Source organism: Coregonus clupeaformis, chromosome 5 (genome assembly GCF_020615455.1).
Source record: "Coregonus clupeaformis isolate EN_2021a chromosome 5, ASM2061545v1, whole genome shotgun sequence".
NCBI classification, from domain to species: Eukaryota; Metazoa; Chordata; class Actinopteri; order Salmoniformes; family Salmonidae; genus Coregonus; species Coregonus clupeaformis.
The window spans coordinates 24,825,116-24,850,063 of NC_059196.1; the positions used below are offsets into that span (position 1 = coordinate 24,825,116).

General features: G+C 47.4%; 1 protein-coding gene across 4 annotated transcripts in view; it reads right to left on the reverse strand.

Annotated features, from left to right (window-relative positions):
• The window catches only part of LOC121565588 (neurobeachin-like), a 300,567-nt gene that overhangs the window by 253,232 nt on the left and 22,387 nt on the right, over nt 1–24,948 (reverse strand). The window lies entirely within an intron of this gene.

Genomic DNA, 24,948 nt, shown 5'->3' on the forward strand with positions numbered 1-24,948 from the left:
CTGCCTCCATACAGACAGACACTAGCTGCCTGTCTGTATTTCAGCACTATGGACAGTTCCTCTCTGGTGAAACCTTATTAAACCTCACAGAGCTGCTAGTGTAGAGCCCCACTGACCATGCTGCCTCACTGCACAGACAGAGACAGGTTAACAGACATGTAACATTCTAATGACTCTATATGACATGGCCTCTTCCAGCCTTCTGGTCCGTAGCAGGGCCTGTCAAGTTGAACAGCCAATCAACAGATAGCAGGACCCTTTCATCTCTGGCCAGCCTCCTACTAAAGCCCACAGGCTGGCAGCCATGCTGTGTGTGTGTGTGTTGGGATGTGTGTGTGTGTGTGTGTGTGTGTGAGTGTGTGTGCGCACGCACTGTGCTGGGTAAAAGCACATCAAAGCCAGTGCTCCTGGCCTACTTCTCTTTAAAGACCACTTCAGTAGAGGTGAGAGTAAGAGACCACTTTGTCTTTTGTCCACCAATTAATCACACCCTGGGGGTGGATCCTAAGGTCAGTACAGAGAGCTCCCAGCTCCCAGAGACACCGTGTTCTACCTCCCAAACCCACCCAGTCACTTCACATTCACAGCTCACTGTGAGAGACAGAGACACAGATCTGCTTCCCCATCTGAAGGCTTCTAAGCTCAGTTCCTTTCCTCTCCATTCCTCTCCTGTTCGCTCCATCCTTTCCTCTCCTCTTCACTCCTCTCCACACAACCCCTGCCCTTCTATCTCCCTGCCTCTCTCTACCCCTCTGCTTATCTCTCTCCCCCTCCCTCTCCATCTCTTTTCCAGTGAATGCTCAGATTGTCAAACAGGATTCGTAGCGTTGCCAGTCCAGAGCAGGAGAGAAAATTAAAAAGCAATCTTGCAGGAAATAAATCTGGCGGATTGGAAGCGGGGCTGTGATGTGAAAGGAATAACCAGGAGGTCTGGGGAATGTCGTTACAGATCACAGAACACACACACACACACACACACACAGGCCTGCTGAGCTCAAAACCACACCACATACTGTAGGTACACACACACACCACATAGGTTTTTCTAAACATGTCTTCTAATCTTCTATGATACAGCATCTCAACATGCAGACAGACAGCATGGGAGATGCTGTATGTTAAGCTAACATATGGAATTGTTTTAAAATGGTCATACCATGGATCATTTAGCTATTTGATTTTGAATAATAGGACCCCTTTACGTATAAATTTTTTTGTGGTTTTGGACACATATTTAACCCCTTATTTTTGTTGGCACAAACCTACCTCCATACTTCCATTTGTTTGTATGGGTTACCTTCAGACGAGTCCCGTGATCCTACAGCCGTTTTCGTTGAGAAGACCGATTTTGACAAACAACGGAAGGCCGACATAGGTGGATGTGGTGGATTGAGACGCAGTCCATATAAAAAACCTGATATCTCTAGTTTAAACTGATGGATTTTGAAGGGGATTTCTTTATTATGTTACTTAGATAGACGCACGGGTGCATCAATAGACTCTTAAGGATTAAACAACTCCATGATTGGTTTCTCCACATAAGGGCACACTAGGACACGCCAGGACTCACTGTACCCTATGTGTGTGTGTGTCTGAAGGTGAGGAACAAGTACAGATGCTTTGCTGCTGTTTCCTGTCAGATCGTCTGTCTGTCTTATTAAAGAGATGCCTGGAGCCATCTGGTGCTCACAGCTGACTGACCACACACACACACACACACACACACACACACACACACACACATGTTGTTGTTCCACAATGAAAGAAAGGTTTAAAAAGAGTCACAATCAATCATTATCACAACCAACCTAACAGTTGGGATATCTAGCGTCAGTATTTCTCCCTGGGATATCTATTCACTGTATATCTATCCTCTGACACATAGAGTAATGCTTCAGTGCTCCAGTCACCTTGGAGGAGCTCTGCACTGCAGCATTCAGCTGTGCCCACCTCACCTTGGCTGGGGGCTGCATGGTGCAGTGGGATGGACTGATAGAATTCTGTAGGCAGGAGAAACACTTGGACAGTTCCCTCTCCTCTTCTCTGTCTCTCTCCCTCTCCTTCTCTCCCTCTATCCCAGTCTCCGTCGCTCCCTGTCTGCTTCTCTCTCCCTCTCTCTCCCTCTCTCCCCCCGCTCTCCTCTGTCTCCCCAACACACAGCAGATACACTTCCTGTTCTGTTCCATTATACTGCTATCACTGACACAGAAAGGAGGCATATGGAGAGGGGTAGCTGGGGGAGAGAGAGCTGGGGGGATCCCTACTGTAAAGTGGTGTACAGATGTAGGATCTCAATTTGATCACCCTGTTGCAGGAGAACTTTGCTGCAATGCAGGACTTTTAGTATATTTGAGATTTAAACTGGCTTTTGAAGTTTGCAATTTCCACTTTGAAATTTCAGACTTGATTTTCCCTTACGTATAATATATCAACCCCTACATAACTCTCCACTAATTATAATCCACATACGAATTCACATTTCCTGTTGCTGCAGGAGTATTTTCCTGCTGTAGCAAACTGGCTCAAATTAAGATCCTACATCTGTATAGAGGGAACAGAGATAGAGAGAAAGGGAGGAGAGGAGAGAATTGCCTCTACAGCCCTAAACAGTGATGAGAGAGAGCAGCGCACTGCAATGCAGAGAGAGAGAGAGAGTCACCAGGCTGAGAGGTGGACCAGGACATAATGTACTCCAGATAAAACCAGACAAACAAACAAACACACACTTACAGCAGCTGACCCCAGAAAGTCATAATCTCAGGATGATAATCTAGATTAAGGGGGGTGGGAAAGTATGGCCCACGGCCATATCCGTCCCGCCGGGCACTTCAATCTGGCCCACAAGACGTTTTTTAAATGTATTAAATATTATTATATTTGAGTTACGATTTTTGCCCTAAAATTACTCATTCCATGATATACAAACAACCTCCAATAGATGGCGCTGTAGCCTGGCAGCGCGCTCTGTATTTGGGCCTACAGTCAGATTCAGAATGCGCTCAGTCATCATAGCTACTTCATTGCTTGACGTCTTTTGACGTGAAAAATGAGTGCTGCGAAAATGAGAAAAGTGGACTCTGAATGTCGTGTGTTTAAATGGACAGCAAAATACTTTTTTTTACTAATATTGGACATAAGGCGTTATTGTTTGATATGCCAAGAAAGTGTTGCCGTTTTCAAGGAATATAATCTCAGTCGTCATTTTTCAAGCAAGCATGCTAACTATGCTAGGAATCTGTCCTCTCAGGAAAAGGCAAAGAAGGCCTCAAAACTTGCCACAAACTTAAAAGCCCAACAACATACGTTTACTAACTGATGCTCTACTCAAGACTCCGTAACTAAGGCAAGCTACGTAGAGGCACATAAAATCGCAAAGTATAGCAAGCCTTTTGCTGAAGGGGAGTTTGTGAAAGAGTGTATGGTGGAGACTGCTGGAATACTTTGTCCTGAGGGTAAAAGCCAATTCGAGAAAATCAGCTTATCACGCAGAACCATCACCAGGCGCGTGGAAGTGATAGGTGAGGAGCTAATCTCGGAGTTGAAGAAAAAAGCAGATGGCTTCGATCTTTTTTCTATAGCACTGGATGAGAGTACTGACATCAGAGACACCGCTCAACTTTTAATTTTTGTCAGAGGAATAAATGAGAACTTTGAAATAACAGAGGAACTTATTGCGATGGAATCAATGATGGGAACAACCAGGGGCTCTGACTTATATGACAGGGTGTCTGCCTGGTTGGAAAAAAATGAATCTACCGTGGAGCAAACTGACAAACGTCACAACAGATGGATCACCAAATCTAACCGGTAAAACATTGCCCTACTAAAAAGATTACAAGACAAAGTAAAAGAAGAAAGCCCTAACTCGGAGGAATTGATATTTCTTCACTTTATTATTCATCAGGAAGCCCTGTGTAAAAGTGTGTTAAAGCTGGAAAATGTTGTCAAAGTGGTTGTAGAACTTGTCAACTTTATACGGGCAAGGGGGCTTAACCATTGTCAGTTCATTCAGTTGCTCAATGACACAGTGGCAGAGCACCAGGACTTGATACGGTTGGAAAAGCTGACGACTTCTCCGAGTTGAAAGACACAGACTGGCTGGGCGACCTTGCTTTCGGTGTGGACATATTGGGGCATCAGAGCGATCTAAATGTGAAACTGCAGGGAAATTGTGTTTTTGTGCATGAACTGTATTCCAACATGAAAGCATTCAAGACCAAACTTATGTTGTTCTCCAGACAAATGAGCAGCCGGTCTCTCGCTCATTTTCTGACACTGGCCGCACTGAACACGCCCACATCACAGTGCCGCACTGAGAAATACAGTAGCACTTTGATCGACCTGCATGTTGAGTTTTTCCACCGCTTCTCAGACTTCACCAAGATTCACCAAGATCTATTTTTAAGTTTGCATATTGTGACTGTAAGTTTGATTGTACTTTACAAGGGTAGGGATGCAGGATCTGTGTGTGTGTTTGACTGTGTCTGTGATGTCATAAATTATATAAATTTTGTGAAAATGTTGTGGAAAATGTGTTCACAAACAACAAGGGTAGGGATGGTACAAGGGTAGAATTGTTCTGCACGCATATGTACAGCTACAGTACACTAGTAGTTGCGTGTCAATGTGAAAATGAATAAAGGCTTCACATGTTTTGTCACACATATAGTATGTGGCCCTTCACTTGGTTTCAAAAACTCAATGTGGCCCTTGAGCCAAAAGGTTTGCCCACCCCTGATCTAGACCCCTCAAACTCTGGACCTCGAAGCCAGTTCCACTGCGTTTTTTTCATTCTTCCCCTCTAATCAGGGACTGAATTAGACCTGGAACACCAGGTGGGTGCAATTAATGATCAGGTAGAACAGAACACCAGTAGACTCCGGACCTCGTAGGGTAAGAGTTGAATACCCCTGATCTAGATCATATGAGAACAATCCTTCAAAATCTCTGAAACACAACTCAGATTAAAACACAACTCAGATTAAAACACAACAGATTAATTTTGATATATCTATCCTATACCGTGCTCAATAAAGCCTGGCTCCAAGATAACATATGCTTAACTGCATGTTAAGGTCACAGCTCACTATGATCTTTTCTAGTCAATTTCATTTTCCTCTTATCTATTCTTCCAAGCAGGATTATTTTGCCCAGAACCATTTTAACAATAGCTTCATCTCCCACTTAACTTTACTTAACAACGTCAAACACAGTGCTAGAAAGATAATAATTCTCTCCATACGGATATCACAGAGCTGTGCTCCTAAACTAGTCTGTCTCCATCTACCTCTCCCTCTTACCCTGTCCCTCTCTCTCTACCTCTCTCCCTTTCATTCTCTTGCTCTCCCTATGAATGGGATCTTTGCTGTTCCTCTCCTCTCCCTCTCTTTCCTGTCTCCTCTTTCTCTGTCTCTCTCTCTGTCGCTCTCGCTTTCCTCCTCCTCCCTCTCTACTTATCAGACAGGCAGCAGGCGGGTCACGGTTGTCTGATAGTGTTGGGGGAAACAGGGCATTCCATGGTTGGAATGTGATTGATGTTGATCACGCTCCCGTAGCTACGCTAACCACTAACATTGCCAGATGTGTTCCGAAAATGTATAGGAACACTGTATCTTTGACTCCATGCCTATAACCTGCAGCAGAGACTGACACACAGCAGCATACACAGCTACCTCCACCACATCTCCCCTGTCCCCTTTAACCTCCTGCCTGCTCCCTCCCTACCCCCTGCCCTCTGTAGCTCCTTCTGCCCATTCCCAGGAACTCTGAGTGCCTCTGTGTCTGCCCTACCCTGCCCTGTCCAGCCTGTCTCTCCACCCTACCCTGCCCTGTCCAGCCTGTCTCTCTTCCCTACCCTGCCCTATCCAGCCTGTCTCTCTTCCCTACCCTGCCCTGTCCAGCCTGTCTCTCCGCCCTACCCTGCCCATCTCCAGCCTGTCTCTCCACCCTACCCTGCCCTGTCCAGCCTGTCTCTCTGCCCTACCCTGCCCTGTCCAGCCTGTCTCTCTGCCCTACCCTGCCCTGTCCAGCCTGTCTCTCTGCCCTACCCTGCCCTGTCCAGCCTGTCTCTCTGCCCTACCCTGCCCTGTCCAGCCTGTCTCTCTGCCCTACCCTGCCCTGTCCAGCCTGTCTCTCTGCCCTACCCTGCCCTGTCCAGCCTGTCTCTCCGCCCTACCTTGCCCTGTCCAACCTGTCTCTCCGCCCTACCCTGCCCTGTCCAGCCTGTCTCTCCACCCTACCCTGCCCTGTCCAGCCTGTCTCTCTGCCCTACCCTGCCCTGTCCAGCCTGTCTCTCTGCCCTACCCTGCCCTGTCCAACCTGTCTCTCCGCCCTACCCTGCCCTGTCCAGCCTGTCTCTCTGCCCTACCCTGCCCTGTCCAGCCTGTCTCTCTACCCTACCCTGCCCTGTCCAGCCTGTCTCTCCGCCCTACCTTGCCCTGTCCAGCCTGTCTCTCTGCCCTACCCTGCCCTGTCCAGCCTGTCTCTCTGCCCTACCCTGCCCTGTCCAGCCTGTCTCTCCGCCCTACCCTGCCCTGTCCAACCTGTCTCTCCGCCCTACCCTGCCCTGTCCAGCCTGTCTCTCCGCCCTACCCTGTTCGGGCCTAGGAGTGGAATTACTACAACCTGCTTGCCTGTCTGCTCCATTGGTTGGTCTCACCTGCCTGGTCTGTCGGCCCCTGAAAAATCACACTCATTACCCCCAGACAAAGGCCCCATCTGGCCCTGCTGCCCGCCCCCGCCACACACACACGCACGTATGCACATGTGCACACACGCTGCTTGATCTCCACAACCTTGGAGGGAAATGCTGGTATTCAACTGGACGGTTTATGCTTATCAACATGTGTTATTGAACAGTGTCATTTATGGACAGTGTGAAAGAACATGTCATAACTTTAGAAGCTATAGACAACTGCAGGGAATACCTCACACTTAGATAGAGTTGTCTTCAATGAGTCCTAAATAGTTTCACCAGTCATGGAACCATCCATCTACCAGAATGACATGGATTCAGCAGGGCAGACAGGAAATAGTGAGTGAGTGGTGAGTGAGTGAGTGAGTGAGTGAGTGAGTGAGTGAGTGAGTGAGTGAGTGATATGTTCAGCTCATATCAGAGATTTAAAAAACTCTGTATTGTTCCCGCCCCAGCTGGATGTCTTTTGTGGTAATATCAAACACAACAACATCAGAACAACAGTAAAACAACAGTAGAGATATGTCTGTTATTCTGTTAAGTCTCATTGTAAAACTGCAGAGGGAATGATAGAGAAAAGTAAATCAGAAATAACAGCCATTTCAGACAGAAATCAAACAGTGTTGTTAGTGAATGTATGATGGAGAAAAGAGGTGAAGTCCAAAGCGGCCAGTCAGAATCAAACCTCATCGCCTCCAAACAGACCATCCATTACAGACACCAGGAAGCATGGAATAAATCCAATTAGCCAGACAGTGTGTGTAACTACACTTGTGGGGACAAACAAACATTTGACCAACTGGAGACATTTTGTTAGTCCCCACAAGGTCAAATGCTATTTCTAGGGGGTTTAGGGTTAAGGTTAGAATTAGTGTTAGGGTTAGAATTAGGTTTAGGGTTAGTGTTAGGGTTAGGAGGTAGGGTTAGGTTTAGGTTTAGGGTTAGGGTTAAGGTTAGGTTTTTGGGTTAAGGTTAGGGTTAAGGTTTGGGTAAGGGTTAGAGTTAGGGTTAGGGAAAATAGGATTTTGAATGGGACTGAATTTTGTGTCCCCACAAGGTTAGTTGTACAAGACTGTGTGTGTGTTTGTGTGCTTCCAGAGCAGAGTGTGACTGATGGCTCTGTTAGGTTAGGTGCTTATTTGATGTGTGATGTAATTATTTCTCGTCTGTAATTACTTCTCAATGAAGCTCTAGAGCAGACTCAGTCTCAATGTAGAGCTGGCTAAGCGAATGGTCTAAAACATCCCTGTCCTTCTACACACACACACACACACGGTCAGTAACCTGCTGGCTGCTTTTCGGAGGGAGAAGTGCTGATGGGAACAGTCACCTGTGAAAGTCTATTAACGACAGATTGGACGGCCAGCCTAGGTCGGGAGGTGTGTGTGTGTATGTGTCGCCGGGCAGCATGGGGCTGGCAAAGCAGACAGATGGCAGTGCCATAGCTGTGGAACCTGACAGAGCTGACAACAGAGACCAACACACAGAGAGAGAGAGAGAGAGGAGAGAGAGAGAGAGAGAGAGAGAGAGAGAGAGAGAGAGAGAGAGAGAGCTAATAACAGAGGTGTTCACAGTGAGAGCTGCTTGATATCTTGGTCTCTAAGCAGTACAGTAGCCATCAGCTCTACAGACACACGACACAGCCTGACAGTCTGCAGACACAAACAGAATGTCTACTGATCATATCATAAGATACACGGGGATCGGAAACAGGGACGTAAGTGTAAACATTATTGCTCTCTGGTGGTTCAGAGATGACCTGAGCACAACATCATTCCACAAACCATTACATAATGAAAAGCAGAGCTGGAATATAAATATACTGTAATATCATGTATGCGTCCCATGTACGCCACCCTAATCCCTATATAGTACACTACTTTTGACCAGAGCCTTATGGGCCCTGGTCAAAAGTAGTATGCTAAATAGGGAATAGGGTGCAATTTAGGATATATCCAAATCATGTTATCGTGGAGCGTTACAGGGTCCTGAACCAATACAAGGTCTCTGTAGCCTAGGGGATAAACATAGCCCACATCCATATAAAACGTTTTTTATTACTACCACAGTATTTTCATCACACATCAAATAAGCACCTAACCTAACAGAGCCATCAGTCACACTCTGCTCTGGAAGCACACAAACACACACACAGTCTTGTACAACTAACCTTGTGGGGACACATTCAATTACTACATTACTGCGAGAGAGAGAGAGAGAGAGAGAGAGAGAGAGAGAGAGAGAGAGAGAGAGAGAGAGAGAGAGAGAATCAGATCTCTGTACTAAAGTCACCAGATGACTGTCACTGACTGATGAGGGAGATGATGAGTGCAGTGATCTGATTGGCTGCCCTGAGGAACTGACCAGTCAGACGAGAGAAGAAGACCCGCCCTCCAGATGGACTCAACCCAAACCACCTTTATGTTGTTTAACTACTCTGCAATGCGCTTGATCTCATATCTGCAACTGGAATCTAGTCTCCACATGACTGTCCAGGTTAGAGCTATCACACGGCTCACTGCAGAAACACACACACTCTCTCTCCCCCTGCCTCTCTCTTTATTTATCTCTTCCCCTCCCCCCCTCTCTCTCCTCCTCTCTCCTTCTCCTCAATAATGTAAATTGCAGTTTATTATTGTAGTTGTAACATCTTATTTAATTGGGTTGCGCCCCAAATGGCACCCTATTCCCTTTATGGTGCACTATACTTGTGCACTATACTGCCCTATGGGCCCTGGTCAAAAGGAGTGCACTATGGGGAATAGGGTGCCATTTGGGACGTATACAGGACTTCAGGATTCAGCTCCCAGGTATTAGTAGACTGGGAGACTTCGATCTCATTATGTGGCAGGCCAGTCCTTTATTCCTCCCCTCAACCTCTCCTGTATTCCTCCCCTCACTCTCCTGTTTTCCTCACCTCAACCTCTCCTGTATTCCTCCCCTCACTCTCCTGTATTCCTCCCCTCACTCTCCTCCATTTCTCCGCTCACTCTCTTTCCCTGCTCTTATTTAGCGCACACCCATTCAGCTCAGGGCTGCTTCTCCTGATGTGATGTGAGCATGTCTTTCTACCTGTAGGTTAAAAGTCTCATGTCAGAACTGCAGCTCTTTCTTTCTCACTGCGTTTTGTTCTCACAGCGCAGAGCGTGTGTGTGTGTGTGCATATATGTTGCTGTGTGTGTGTGTGTTTGATGTCAGGCAGGCGGTGAGTGAGAGGAATTTGATAGCTTCCGGCAGCGTGCCCGTTTCCCTCCCTGCTCGACCAGTGTTCTGTGTTCTGGAGCTAGTTTATGAGATTGAGTGTGACCTGCTATACGAAGGTCAACCTGACCTTGTCACAGTAGATAGAGGGAGGATGGGAGGGAGGGAGAGAATGAGAGAGTGAGATAAAGGGAGGGAGAGAGAGGGAGGGAGGGCTTGATATTCTATGCAGTTCTTCAGTTGGACACTCCAGGCAACTCCAGAAGTGATCTATTGTAAAAAGATCCTCATTGTTTGGTCGATTGTTTTATAATTTATTTAGTGTTGTTTACATTGTTCCAAACGGTCAGAAAAATTATATTGTAATCTAACAGCACCTGTTTGGCACACATAATATGCACGCAGCACTTGCTCCTTACCTTGTTTTTCTTGATCTCCAGTATTTTCCACGACTAGTCACATTTTCTCAACACATCCTACTTCCCCTTTACCTCCTCAGCAACCAGTAAACATTCCCCCGTTTCGAGTTTATTTGTCACGTCCTCTGCATCCATTTTGCTGTCACGTGTTCGGAGTTTGTTATAACCAATTTATTGATGTGATTATGATATGCTATAGGCCCTATTGGTCACGTCGTGCATGCGATGCATACATGTGTCACGTAAAGAGAGCAAGGGTTGAGGGAATAGAGAATGTTTTTCCTAAACAAATGAGGGATTTTGGTAACAGTACTTTTAATTCAGAAATGGCTGTAATTATGTTGCAGCTTCAGCAACATGGACAGCGCGATAAACACTGTTGATGTTCTGTAGTGGTTGCTACAACATGGAGGAGAGGGAGACAACGGGTGCTAGTCACACAGTCACTCGCTGTAATGTTTCTTAACACAGCGCAGCAAGCCTGAGCACTATCAAATCAATTGTTGTCGGACTCCCACTAGTCATTTGTGTGTCTTAATTATTTCATCAAACAGTGCGCTTAAAGCATCAGACAAGCTCACTGCATATAGTTGATTTGATTAAAACACATAGGATGTGTCTATATATAGAAAAATACAAGTTTGAACATTTTGACCAATCAATTGGTCGAAAGAAAAGACGACTCTCGGTCGACCAATTTTTTGTTTGTTTGTCGGGGACAGCCTTAGTAAAAAGGGTGGTTTATTGTCTTCACTGAACTGGAATAATTATCATGATTATTATGCTAATGTCACGGTTTCGGCCGAGGCTGCTCCTCCTCCTGGTTCGGGCAGGCTTCGGCGGTCGTCGTCCCCGGAGTACTAGCTGCCACCGATCTATGTTTCATGTTCGTTTGGTTTGGTCTTAATGTTGTACACCTGTGTCTAGTTAGTCCTCGTTAGTGTTCTATTTAGTTCTCGTTGTGTGTGTCTGTGTTTGTGTGTGATTGCGCCTCTGTTACGTGTTGGAGCTACATTTTTCCCTCCAGTGTTTGGAGTGGTTTCTTTGCACATGTTTTGTGCGCAGTTTATTTTGTCGCCTGTGTGCGCCTGGTATTCGCCTTCAGGCTTATTGTGCTTTTGTTTGTGTGAATTTTGCACTAAAGCCTTTGAACTGAGCCTCTGCGTCCCTGCGCCTGATTCCTACACCACACCCACCTTCAGCACCTTATGACAGAATCACACACCACAATGGAATCAGCAGGATCGGCAGAGACGCCTGTGTCGCTCGAGGAGCATATCCGTGGACAAGATGGCCAGATTCGACAACTGGAGACCGCTCTACAGGAGGTAATCTACACCTTGCACCGATGGGAGGCCAGCCGGGTACCCACACCTCCACCTATCCTGCCCACCCCATCGGTCGGTCCACCAGTCCTAGGTTCGGAACCCAGGGGGATTCGGCTCTCGCTCCCGAGGGCGTATGACGGAACAGCTGCCGGGTGTCAGGGGTTCCTCCTGCAGGTGGAGCTCTACCTGGCCACTGTACACCCGGTGCCCTCGGGATACGAGAGCGTTTCCGCCCTCATCTCCTGTCTCACGGGCAAGGCGTTGGAGTGGGCTAACGCCGAGTGGAGGAGAATGGACGCCAACACCGTGACCTACGCAGAGTTCTCCCGCCGCTTCAAGGCCGTGTTCGACCATCCACCTGAGGGCAAAGCGGCGGGGGAGCGTCTAGTCCAGTTGAGACAGGGGAGGAGGAGCGCGCAGGCGTTCGCTCTAGAGTACCGGACTCTAGCGGCTGATGCAGGGTGGAATGAGCGGGCTCTCATCGACCATTTTCGATGTAACCTACGAGAGGACGTTCAACGTGAGTTGGCCTGCAGGGATACCCATCTTACATTCGACCAGTTGGTCGATATGTCCATCCGTCTGGACACCCTGCTGGCCACCCGTGGACGTCCCGAGGGGAGTCCGTCCATTCCGCCCTCCGGCGCCTCCGAGCCGAGCCCTATGGAGCTCGGGGGTGCCGGCGCTAGAGAACGGAGTAGGAGGAGCCCGAGGGGGCCTGTCTCCTGCACCGAGTGCGGTCGTGGAGGGCACACTGCGGCCAGGTGCTGGGGGAGGGTTCTCCGGGGGAGAAGACAACAGGCCACGCACTGGGGGGCCTCCCAGGTGAGTAGACGTCCCACTTACCCAGAGCTTTCTGTTGCGCACTTTTGTATACCTGTGTGTTTTCCACAGGTTGCACCTCATTCCCAGCATAAGGCGCTCGTAGATTCAGGCGCAGCTGGGAATTTTGTTGATCGGAAGTTTTGTTTTGAGTTAGGGATCCCTCTCCTACCTGTTCACAAACCTTTTCCCGTTCATGCCTTAGATAGCCGTCCGTTGGGGTCGGGGTTGATCAGGGAGATCACAGCGCCACTTCGGATGTGTGCGCAGGGGGTCATGAGGAGACTATACAGCTGTATCTGATCGACTCTCCTGCGTACCCAGTGGTGCTGGGGATTCCCTGGTTAAGCACCCACAACCCTGCTATTTCGTGGCAACAGAGGGCTCTCGATGGGTGGTCTGCTCAGTGCGAGGGGCGATGTCTGGGTGTTTCCGTGGGGGCGACTTCGGTGGAGAGTCCAAACCAAGTGCCCGCACTGCACATTCCGCCTGAATATGGGGATTTAGCTCTCGTGTTTAGCAAAACTAGGGCGACGCAGTTGCCTCCTCATAGACAGGGGGATTGTGCGATTGATCTCCAGGCAGGAGCAGCGCTCCCACGGAGCCAGGTTGAGAGCTTCAAGTTCCTTGGTGTCCACATCACCAACGAACTATCATGGTCCAAGCACACCAAGACAGTCGTGAAGAGGGCACGACAAAGCCTATTCCCCCTCAGGAGACTAAAAAGATTTGGCATGGGTCCTCAGATCCTCAAAAAATTCTACAGCTGCACCATCGAGAGCATCCTGACTGGTTGCATCACCGCCTGGTATGGCAACTGCTTGGCCTCTGACCGCAAGGCACTACAGAGGGTAGTGCGTACGGCCCAGTACATCACTGGGGCAAAGCTCCCTGCCATCCAAGACCTCTATACCAGGCGGTGTCAGAGGAAGGCCCTCAAAATTGTCAAAGACTCCAGCCACCCTAGTCATAGACTGTTCTCTCTGCTACCGTGACAAGCGGTACCGGAGTGCCAAGTCTAGGTCAAAAGACTTCTCAACAGCTTCTACCCACAAGCCATAAGACTCCTGAACAGCTAATCATGGCTACCGGACTATTTGCACTGCCCCCCACCCCATCCTTTTACGCTGCTGCTACTCTGTTAAGTATTTATGCATAGTCACTTTAACTCTACCCACATGTACATATTACCTCAACTACCTCAACTAGCCGGTGGCCCCGCACATTGACTCTGCACCGTTACCCCCCCTGTATATATAGCCTCCCTACTGTCACTTTATTTTACTTCTGCTCTTTGTTTTTCTCAACACTTTTTTTTGTTGTTGTTTTATTCTTACTTTTTTTGTTTAAAATAAACGCACTGTTGGTTAAGGGCTGTAAGTAAGCATTTCACTGTAATGTCTGCACTTGTTGTATTCGGCGCATGTGACCAATAAAATTTGATTTGATTTGATTTGATTTGATGTGTATCCTTTGTCTCAAGAGGAGAGAAAAGCTATGGAGACTTACATAGCCGAATCTTTGAGACAGGGATACATTCGGCCCTCCACTTCTCCCGCCTCCTCGAGTTTCTTTTTTGTGAAAAAGAAGGATGGAGGGTTGCGCCCGTGCATTGATTACCGTGGTCTCAATCAGATTACTGTGAAATACAGTTATCCACTCCCTCTGATTGCGACCATGACGGAGTCATTGCATGGAGCGCGGTTTTTCACAAAACTGGATCTCAGGAGCGCGTATAACTTGAGTGCGCATTAGGGAGGGTGACGAATGGAAGACAGCGTTTAGTACCACGTCAGGTCATTTCGAATATCTCGTCATGCCATATGGGTTGATGAATGCTCCATCAGTCTTCCAATCCTTCGTAGATGAGATTTTCCGGGATATGCAGGGACAAGGGGGTGGTCGTGTACATTGATGACATTCTGGTGTACTCGTCTACCCGAGCCGAGCATATAACCCTGGTGCGTCGTGTATTGAGGAGGCTGTTGGAGCACGACCTATATGTCAAGGCAGAGAAATGTCTGTTTTTCCAGGAGTCGGTCTCCTTTTTGGGTTATCGGTTGTCCGCGTCAGGGGTGAGAATGGAGGTGGATCGTGTGTCCGCTGTGCGTAATTGGCAAACCCCAACTACTGTAAAAGAGGTGCAGCAGTTTTTGGGCTTTGCGAATTACTACCGGAGGTTTATCCGGGGTTTTGGACAGGTGGCAGCTCCCATCACGTCCCTTCTGAAGGGGGGTCCGGTGCGACTGCAGTGGTCAGCCGATGCGGACGGGGCCTTTAGGAGACTGAAGGACCTGTTTACGTCGGCTCCGGTGCTGGCGCATCCGGATCCCGCATTACCCTTTCAGGTTGAGGTAGACGCGTCTGAGGCTGGTATAGGGGCCGTTCTCTCTCAACGGTCCGGCACGCCACCTAAACTCCGCCCCTGTGCTTTTTACTCTAAGAAGCTCAGCCCGGCGGAGCGTAACTATGACGTTGGGGACAGGGAGCTGTTAGCTGTAGTTCAAGCCCTTAAGGTGTGGAGGCATTGGCTTGAGGGGGCTCAACACCCTTTCCTCATTTTGACTGACCATCGGAACCTGGAGTACATCCGGGCAGCGAGGAGACTGAACCCTCGCCAGGCTCGATGGAGTATGTTTCTCACCAGGTTCGTATTTAAAATCACGTACATCCCTGGGTCCCAGAATGGTAAGGCAGATGCGCTGTCCCGGCGGTATGACACGGAGGAGAGGTCCGTTGAGCCCACTCCCATACTACCGGAGTCGTTCCTTGTGGCACCGGTGGTGTGGGAGGTCGATTCCGAAATCGAGCGGGCGTTGCGTGCCGACCCCAGCCCTCCACAGTGTCCTGAGGGTCGGAAGTACGTTCCGCTCGAGATTCGGGATCGACTCATTTACTGGGCTCACACGTCACCCTCCTCTGGACATCCGGGTATCGGCCGGACAGTGCATTGCCTTAGCACTAAATACTGGTGGCCCACTTTGGCTAGGGATGTGAGGGTTTATGTCTCCTCCTGCTCGGTGTGCGCCCAGTGTAAGGCGCCCGACACCTGCCCAGGGGTAAGTTACAGCCCCTACCCGTTCCACAACGACCATGGTCCCACCTCTCGGTGGATTTTGTAACAGACCTTCCCCTCTCTCAGGGGAATACCACCATCCTGGTCGTTGTGGACCGTTTCTCTAAGGCCTGTCGTCTTCTCCCTATGTCGGGTCTTCCTACTGCCCTACAGACTGCTGAGGCCCTATTTACCCACGTCTTCCGGCATTACGGGGTCCCCGAGGATATAGTGTCTGATCGAGGCCCCCAGTTTACCTCCCGGGTGTGGAGAGCGTTTATGGAGCGTTTGGGGGTCTCGGTTAGCCTTACCTCGGGGTACCACCCGGAGAGTAACGGGCAGGTAGAACGTGTCAACCAGGATGTGGGTAGGTTTCTGAGGTCTTATTGCCAGGACCGGCCTGAGGAGTGGGCGCGTTACATTCCCTGGGCCGAGATGGCCCAGAATTCTCTCCGCCACTCCTCTACCAACCTAACCCAATGTGTATTAGGTTACCAGCCGGTTCTGGCACCGTGGCAGCAGAACCAGATCGAGGCCCCTGCGGTGGATGATTGGATGAGGCGCTCGGAAGAGACGTGGAACGCTGCCCACGTCCACCTGCAGCGGGCCGTCCGTCGTCACAAGGCGAGCGCCGATCTCCACCGCAGTGAGGGGCCGGTGTACGCACCCGGAGATCGAGTCTGGCTCTCTACCAGAAACCTACCCCTCCGCCTGCCCTGCCGGGAAGCTGGGTCGGGCGGTTTGTGGGGCCCTTTAAAGTCCTGAGAAGATTGAACGAGGTGTGTTATAAGTTACATCTACCTGTTGAATATAAGAATATTAACCCCTCGTTCCATGTGTCTCTTCTCAGGCCGGTGGTAGCTGGTCCACTCCAGGACAATGAGATAGGAGAGACTCCTCCGCCCCCATTGGACATCGAGGGGGCTCCGGCGTACACCGTTCGGTCCATCTTGGACTCCAGACGCCGGATGGGGGGTCTCCAGTATCTCGTGGAGTGGGAGGGGTACGGCCCGGAGGAGCGGTGCTGGGTGCCGCGGAGGGACATCCTAGACCCATCTCTCCTGTCGGAGTTCCACCGGGACCATCCCGCGCGCCCTGCTCCGCGTCCTCCTGGTCGTCCCCGAGGCGGGGGTCGGCGCACGGCTGGAGCCGCGCGTCAAGGGGGGGGTACTGTCACGGTTTCGGCCGAGGCTGCTCCTCCTCCTGGTTCGGGCAGGCTTCGGCGGTCGTCGTCCCCGGAGTACTAGCTGCCACCGATCTATGTTTCATGTTCGTTTGGTTTGGTCTTAATGTTGTACACCTGTGTCTAGTTAGTCCTCGTTAGTGTTCTATTTAGTTCTCGTTGTGTGTGTCTGTGTTTGTGTGTGATTGCGCCTCTGTTACGTGTTGGAGCTACATTTTTCCCTCCAGTGTTTGGAGTGGTTTCTTTGCACATGTTTTGTGCGCAGTTTATTTTGTCGCCTGTGTGCGCCTGGTATTCGCCTTCAGGCTTATTGTGCTTTTGTTTGTGTGAATTTTGCACTAAAGCCTTTGAACTGAGCCTCTGCGTCCTGCGCCTGATTCCTACACCACACCCACCTTCAGCACCTTATGACAGCTAATGCTCATATATATTGTATGTTCATCAGACCTGCAATCCTGGCAGAAAATAAGAGTCAGGGTATGGTCCCAAATGGCACCCTATTCCCTAATAGTGTACTACTCGGATGTTAGACTACTCTCCCCATTGAGAGATGGTGACCAGTATGTTAACATTTACATTTTAGTTATTTAGCAGACACTCTTATCCAGAGCGACTTACAGTTAGTGCATTAATCTTAAGATAGCTAGGTGTGACAACCACATATCATAGTCATGGTAAGTACAATGAACAGTGAGCCATCATATTCAAGCATAAAAAACTAATAATGAAAGAAAAGCATTGCAAGTTTGAATTTTGTAAAGTTAGTGTGGGCGAGGTGGAAGAATTATTGTTATCGATCAGTAATGACAAACCTCCTGGCATTGACAACTTAGATGGAAAGCTACTGAGGATGGTAGTTGACTCTATAGCCACCCCTATCTGTCATATCTTTAATCTGAGCCTAGAGGAAAGTCTTTGTCCTCAGGCCTGGAGGGAAGCCAAAGTAATTCCGCTACCCAAGAGTGGTAAAGCGGCCTTTACTGGTTCTAATAGCAGACCTAATGGCTTGCTGCCAGCTCTTAGCAAACTGTTGGGGAAAATGGTGTTTGACCAAATACAATGCTATTTCTCTGTAAACAAATTAACAACAGACTTTCAGCATGCTTATAGAGAAGGGCGCTCAACATGTACTACACTGACACAAATGACTGATGATTGGTTGAAAGAAAATGATAATAAGAAGATTGAGGGAGCTGTACTGTTAGATTTCAGTGCAGCCTTTGATATTATTGACCATAACCTTTTGTTGAAAAAACATATGGGTTATGGCTTTTCAACCTCTGCCATTTCGTGGATTCAGAGCTATCTATCTAATAGAACTCAAAGGGTTTTCTTTAATGGAAGCTTCTATAATGTCAAATATGTAAAGTGTGGTGTACCGCAGGGCAGCTTTCTAGGCCCTCTACTCTTTTGTATTTTTACCAATGACCTGCCACTGGCATTAAACAAAGCATGTCTGTCCATGTATGCTGATGATTCAACCATATAAGCATCAGCAACCACAGCTAATGAAGTCACTGAATCCCTTAACAAAGAGTTGCAGTCTGTTTTGGAATGGATGGCCAGTAATAAACTGGTCCTGAACATCTCTAAAACTAAGTGCGTTGTATTTGGTACAAATCATTCCCTAAATTATAGACCTCAGCTAAATCTGGTAATGAATGCTGTGGCTGTTTGACAGGTTGAGGAGACTAAATTACTTGACGTTACCTTAGATTGTAAACTGTCATGGTCAAAACATATAGATTCAATGATTGTGAAGATGGGGAGAGGTCTGTCAGTTATAAAGAGATGCTCTGCTTTTTTGACACCACACTCCAAAAAGCAAGTCCTGCAGGCTCTAGTTTTGTCTTATCTTGATCATTGTCCAGTCGTGGAGTCGAGTGCTGCAAGGAAAGACCTAGTTAAGCTGCAGCTGGCCCAGAACAGAGTGGCACGTCTTGCTCTTCATTGTTATCAGAGGGCTGATATAAATACTATGCATGCCAGTCTCTCTTGGCTAAGAGTTGAGGAGAGACTGACTGCATTACTTCTTTTTATAAGAAACTATTTGTTGAAAATCCCAAATTGTTTGCATAGTCAACTTACACACAGCTCTGACACACACACTTACCCCACCAGACATGCCACCAGGGGTCTTTTCACAGTCACCAAATCCAGAACAAATTCAAGAAAGCGTACAGTATTATATAGAGCCATTATTGCAGGGACTCCGTTCCATCTCATATTGCTCAAATGAACAGCAAACCTGCTTTCAAAAAACAGATAAAGCAACACCTCACGGCACAACGCCTCTCCCCTATTTGACCTAGATAGTTTGTGTGTATGTATTGATATATAGGCTGTGTGCCTTTTTACAAATGTTTTATGTAGTTCTGTCCTTGTCTATTAATGTTCTGTATTATGTCATGTTTCATGTTTTGTGTGGACCCCAGGAAGAGTAGCTGCTGCTTTTGCAACAGCTAATGGGGATTCTAATAAAATACAAAAAATACCAAATACCCTCCCACTCAAGAGACCAGAGGTGTCAGAACAGAGTACTCGGGTTGGGATGTAGGGTTTGAGCATAGCCTGAAGGTAGGGAGGAGCAGGTCCTCTTGCTGCTCCATAGGCAAGTACTATGGTCTTGTAGTGGATGCGCACTTCGACTGGAAGTCAGTGGAGTGTGCGCAGGATCGGGGTGACATGGGAGAACTTGGGAAGGTTGAACACCAGGCGTGCTGCAGCATTCTGGATAAGTTGCAGGGGTTTGATGGCACAAGCGGGGAGCCCAGTCAACAGCGAGTTGCAGTAGTCCAGACGGGAGATAACAAGCGCCTGGATTAGGACCTGCGCCGCTTCCTGTCTGAGGCAGGGTGTAACTGCCTCTGTCGCCAGTTTATTTCATGTATTAGCACTTTAGTTTATTTCATGTATTTGCACTTTTTATTATTTAATTTCTTCTGAATTGTACGTTTACAGCAAGACGGAACTAATTATTGGTTCCGCCCGAGTGTTGTCACCAAAGCGCCTTTAGCGACGCACCGAGGAAACTTTACCGCAAAAAGCGAATTATTTTTCCACTGTTATCGTGTTTAAGTGCATACTTACAAAGAAAGTATACAGAAGAAGATAAAGGACACTTAAAAGGATGTTTAGCACCTCTGTGTGATAAGCAGCAATGAGGTTTGTTGACTATTTAGTTTGCTATGAGGGTGTTTGTGTTTACGTGCGTCATTTTTTGGTGTAAAATATACATAAAGTGTCTAGCTGTATGAGCTTGATTATAACGCCAGATGTGTGAGACATGCATATGGCATTATTTTGTTAATGTATTTTTTATTTATTTAAACCAGCTCTCACGGGTTGACCAGCATTAAAGCCCTGTATTCAAATCAAGACCTCTTGCCTCATGCCTGTCACTGGAGGAGCTACAGTGAGAACTCATCTGCTCTGCATGAGTAGACGAGGAAGACAGTACCAAAGAGCCGTGATCCATGGACAAGAAGGGACATCTCTACATCCAAGAGTGTGCATCTGCTCCTGACATTTACACAGCCGCAGCATCCACAGAAGAATCCAGGCGCCTTACCATGAATCCAGCTGATGCAAAGAAGCTTAAACTATTTCCCACAAGAGACTGACACATTTTTGCCTTCATATTCATACGGTATAGTTGTGTGTATGTTTAAGTGTTAACTAAGCTACAACCAAGAGACTGAATTTTGCATTTCATAGAACAACGTGATATTGATTTGTGTGAAGTAGATGTGAATATGTTCTAAAAAATAATATTAGTGGTAAAAATAGTATAAATGTGAATAGCTAATGGGAGCTGAATCACTTAGCTACAGGCCAAATTAGATTTAACCCAAATTTAAGTACACCAAGTAACAATGTCAGAGCCTAGTCTTACCTCTGGGAGAAAGCAGGTTAATGTAGGTGAAAGTATAGAGCAGCAGTGCATAGACATGCAACCACAGGCTACTAAAGGCACAAGAGCTAATGACCACACTTCCTCACAAGAACCACGAAGAAGCCAAAGAGACCGAAAGTTAACAGAAAAGGGCCAAGAACTGTACAATGAGAAAATAAGAAGATTTGCTCACCGTTTCACTGTGAGCTATGAGGAGTGGAAGGCTATTGCTAAAGACGCCAAGCAAGCTTTGAGTGGACAATGCTCAGACAACCTGCTACATGAACACATAAGCAAAATAAGTGCTGCCTCAGAGAATCTGAACATTGCTTATGATGAGTTAAGGCGCATAGACAACCCTGACCATGACACACGTCGCAGAATTGACACCTGTGATGCAGTAACCAGGAAGATCATCCAAACTGCAAAAGATAGTTTGGAGACAGCAGATAACGGTGGAGGAGATGAACAACGAGGCAACAGGGCAACATCGTCTATATTCAAGTCTGTAGCCTCAGACAAGATAAGTATCAAATCCCAATGCACTAAGTCCTCTCATGCTCAAAGCAGCTCCAGACATTCAAGTCGGATTTCTGTTAGCAGACTAGATGCCGCTGCTGAAGTTGCTGCCAATGAAGCTACTCTAGAAGTACTACTAGAACAAGAGTGTTGCATTGAGGAATTGGAAAGGCTTGAAGCTGAAGCTGCAGAGAGACAAAAAGTGCTAGATGCAAAGCGGAGACAACTGGAGCGACTAGAGACAGTTAAAAAGTTAAAGGCTGCTAAGGCACGTCAGCGAAGTGTATGATCAGAGTGAGTGCTCAGATAAAGAAATAAGCAGTCTACTCCATCAAAGTGTCTGTATGAAGGAAAAGGAAGAAGTTAAACATGAAAATAATCTGTTGCAGCACCATTCTTCACCACAAGACCGGGCACATTCAAAGCAGGATGACAGCACAGCAGCTCTTGTTAGAGCACTTGCAGAGTCCATCAGTGCAGGTCGTCTTCCTATACCTGAACCAACAATATTCAATGGCGACCCACTCAGATTCAATGACTGGAAGGTTTCATTTCAGACACTCATTGATCGGAAAAACATTCCAGCCGAAGAAAAGATATATTACTTGCGAAAGTATGTGGGTGGACCTGCTAAAAAGGCTATAGAGAGCTACTTCCTGCTTGGTTCAGAGTCAGCCTATCACGCAGCATGGAGGATTCTCGAGGAAAGATATGGAAATCCATTCCTCATAGCCAAAGCATTCAGAGATAAGCTGGAGGCATGGCCCAAGATAAGCTCCAAAGGCAGTATCGAACTTCAAGAGTTTGCTGATTTTCTTCGGAGCTGTGAGGCTGCTATGACTCAGATCAGAGGCCTCGAAGTACTTAATGACTGCAATGAGAACCAGAAGTTACTTGCAAAGCTTCCAGACTGGCTGACCTCGAGATGGAACAGAAAGGTCATAGAAGTGGAGGAAGAAAGTCACACATTCCCAAGCTTCCAGCAGTTTGTAAAGTTTCTCACACGTGAAGCTAAGATTGCAAATAACCCAATAACATCTCTCCATGCTCTGAAACCTGCTGAAGGTGAGCAGATCAAGGTTTTAAAGAACAGAGCTTTCGGAGCAAAGGTACTAGCAACTAACTCAGATGAAAAAGCTTCCTCCACAAGCTGTGTTTTTTGTGAGAAGTCAGGTCACAGTCTACACAAGTGTTGGAAATTTATTAATAAAACCATCTCTGAGCGAGTCAAGTTTGTTCAAGGGATGAAGTTGTGCTTTGGCTGTCTGAAGCCTGGCCATCGCTCAAAGGAGTGTGAAAATAGAAGGATCTGTGATACTTGTGAGAAAGGACATCCAACCTGCCTACACGATAATCGCAGCAAAGAAAGAGGAATGTCAACAAGGACTGATGGAGAAATGGAGAGTGACAAGTCAAGAGAAGGAACGACAGATCGTTCACAAGAGAGGGCGACAAAACCACCACGCGAGGTAACATCTAACAGAGTTATCCAGAATGTTAAAGGCACCCATACATCCTCAGTCATTCCTGTGTGGTTGTCCACTACAAGTAAGCCAAATCATGAAGTTCTTGTGTACGCTCTTCTCGATACACAGAGTGACACGACCTTCATCCTTGAAGAGACAGCAAAGGTGCTTCACACTAAAAATGAACCAGTCCAGTTAAAGCTCTCCACAATGGCTTCAAGAAATACAGTGGTGCCTAGCAGAAGGCTGACTGATCTACAAATAAGAGGATTCTACTCCGATAAGATAATCTACCTGCCAGTAATTTACTCAAGAGAATTCATCCCTGCAAACAGAGATCATATTCCCACACCAGAGACTGCCAAGGCATGGTCTCATCTTGAGCACATTGCAGATGAAATTGCTCCTCTGCAGAGCTGTGACATCGGCCTACTAATTGGCTACAACTGTCCTCAAGCTCTTGTACCAAGACAAGTGGTTGCTGGAGAAGAAAATGAGCCCTTTGCTCAGAGAACAGACTTGGGTTGGAGTGTAGTCGGCTATGGCAACCCATGTCTTGACTTTGGAGATGCCTTTGGAATAAGCCATCAAGTCATTGTGAAGCAAGTGACATCAGTTCTTCCAAATCTCCCAAACGAAGTGCACTATGTCTGTAGAACACAGATCAAAGTAGTCCTTCCAACAGACGTCATCAAGGTGTTGGAATCTGATTTTTGTAGAAAGGGCTTCAGAAGATGAACACCTTTCTCAAGAGGATCTCAGTTCATGTCAATTATGGAGAGTGGCATCAGACTCAAGGATGATGGGCACTATGAAATGCCACTTCCCTTCAAGAAAGGAAGACCAAACTTACCAGATAACAAGGTATGTGGCATCCACCGTCTCAGATGTCTGGAGAAGAAGTTAAAGGTAAATGAGCAGTACTGCAGAGACTATAAGACCTTTATGGATGAGACAATAGCTTCAGAAGACAACCCAGCTGACCACGCCTCAAGGGGGTGTCACAGCAGAACAACTCACAGCTTCTAACTGGTTCACAGGTCCAGACCTTCTTTGGCAAAAGAGCTACCAACTGGAGTTGTCATGGTGGGAGAGATCGAGAGCAGTGACCCAGAGGTCAAGAAAGCTCAGGTTCATGACACTCAGGCAGAAGAAGCAAAAACAATTTTAGATCGTCTACACAAGTTCTCAGACTGGGCAAGAATGGTGAAGGCTGTTGCCAGACTCAAGCGCCGTGCTAAGGAAATCAAAGGTCTCAAGCCAAAGTCCTGTGAGGCCTCGAACTTGGAGGAAAGGAAAGAGGCGGAGCTGACCATAATCAAGATGGTCCAGGAAGCAACTCTCTCTCAAGAAATTCAACGCCTTAGACATCATAAGGAGACAAAGGTCAAAGACAAAGCCAACCAGTTGCACAAACTATGTCCGTTCCTGGATGATCAAGGTGTAATCAGAGTAGGAGGCCGCTTAGCTAATGCTGCCCTACATCCACATGTGAGGCATCCAGCAGTACTTCCTAGAGACAGTCATGTTTCTGCATTGCTCGTCAAGCACTATCATGAGAGAGTGTACCATCAAGGTCGAGGAATGACTATAAATGAACTCCGATCCAATGGCATATGGATCCTGGGTTGCAATAAGCTTGTTTCATCCCATATTCACAAGTGCACAAGTTGCAGAAGGTTCCGAAGATGCACAGAGCAACAAAGGATGGCAGACCTTCCAGAAGAGCGGATGGAAACAACTGCTCCATTCACTTACTGTGGAATGGACTGCTTCGGACCATTTCACATTAAGGAAGGAAGAAAGGAGCTAAAGCGTTATGGGCTGTTGCTCACCTGCATGTGTTCAAGAGGAGTTCACATTGAAGCACTTGATGACTTGACCTCAGATGCCTTTATCAATGATCTGCGTTCATTCATCGCCATTCGTGGATCAGTAAGGCAGATAAGGTGTGATCAAGGGACAAACTTTGTCGGAGCAAGGCGTGAGTTCATTGAAGCACTGAAAGAGATGGATCAAGAAGAGCTCAAAGATTTGGGCTGCGAAGTTCATCATGAACACCCCTGCCTCAAGTCATATGGGTGGAGTCTGGGAAAGACAAATCCGCACTATCAGAAGTGTCCTGGCGTCCATTCTAGAACAGTCGTCCAGACAACTTGACTCCTCTTCCCTACGAACATTTCTATATGAGGTTATGGCGGTTGTGAATAGCAGACCTCTAACCACTGATCATCTGAACGATTCTACCAGTCCAGAGCCCTTGACACCAAACCACATCTTGACCATGAAATCCACAATCATTCTCCCTCCTCCTGGAAAGTTTGTCAAGGAGGATCTCTACCTCCGCAAAGATGGCGCAGAGTTCA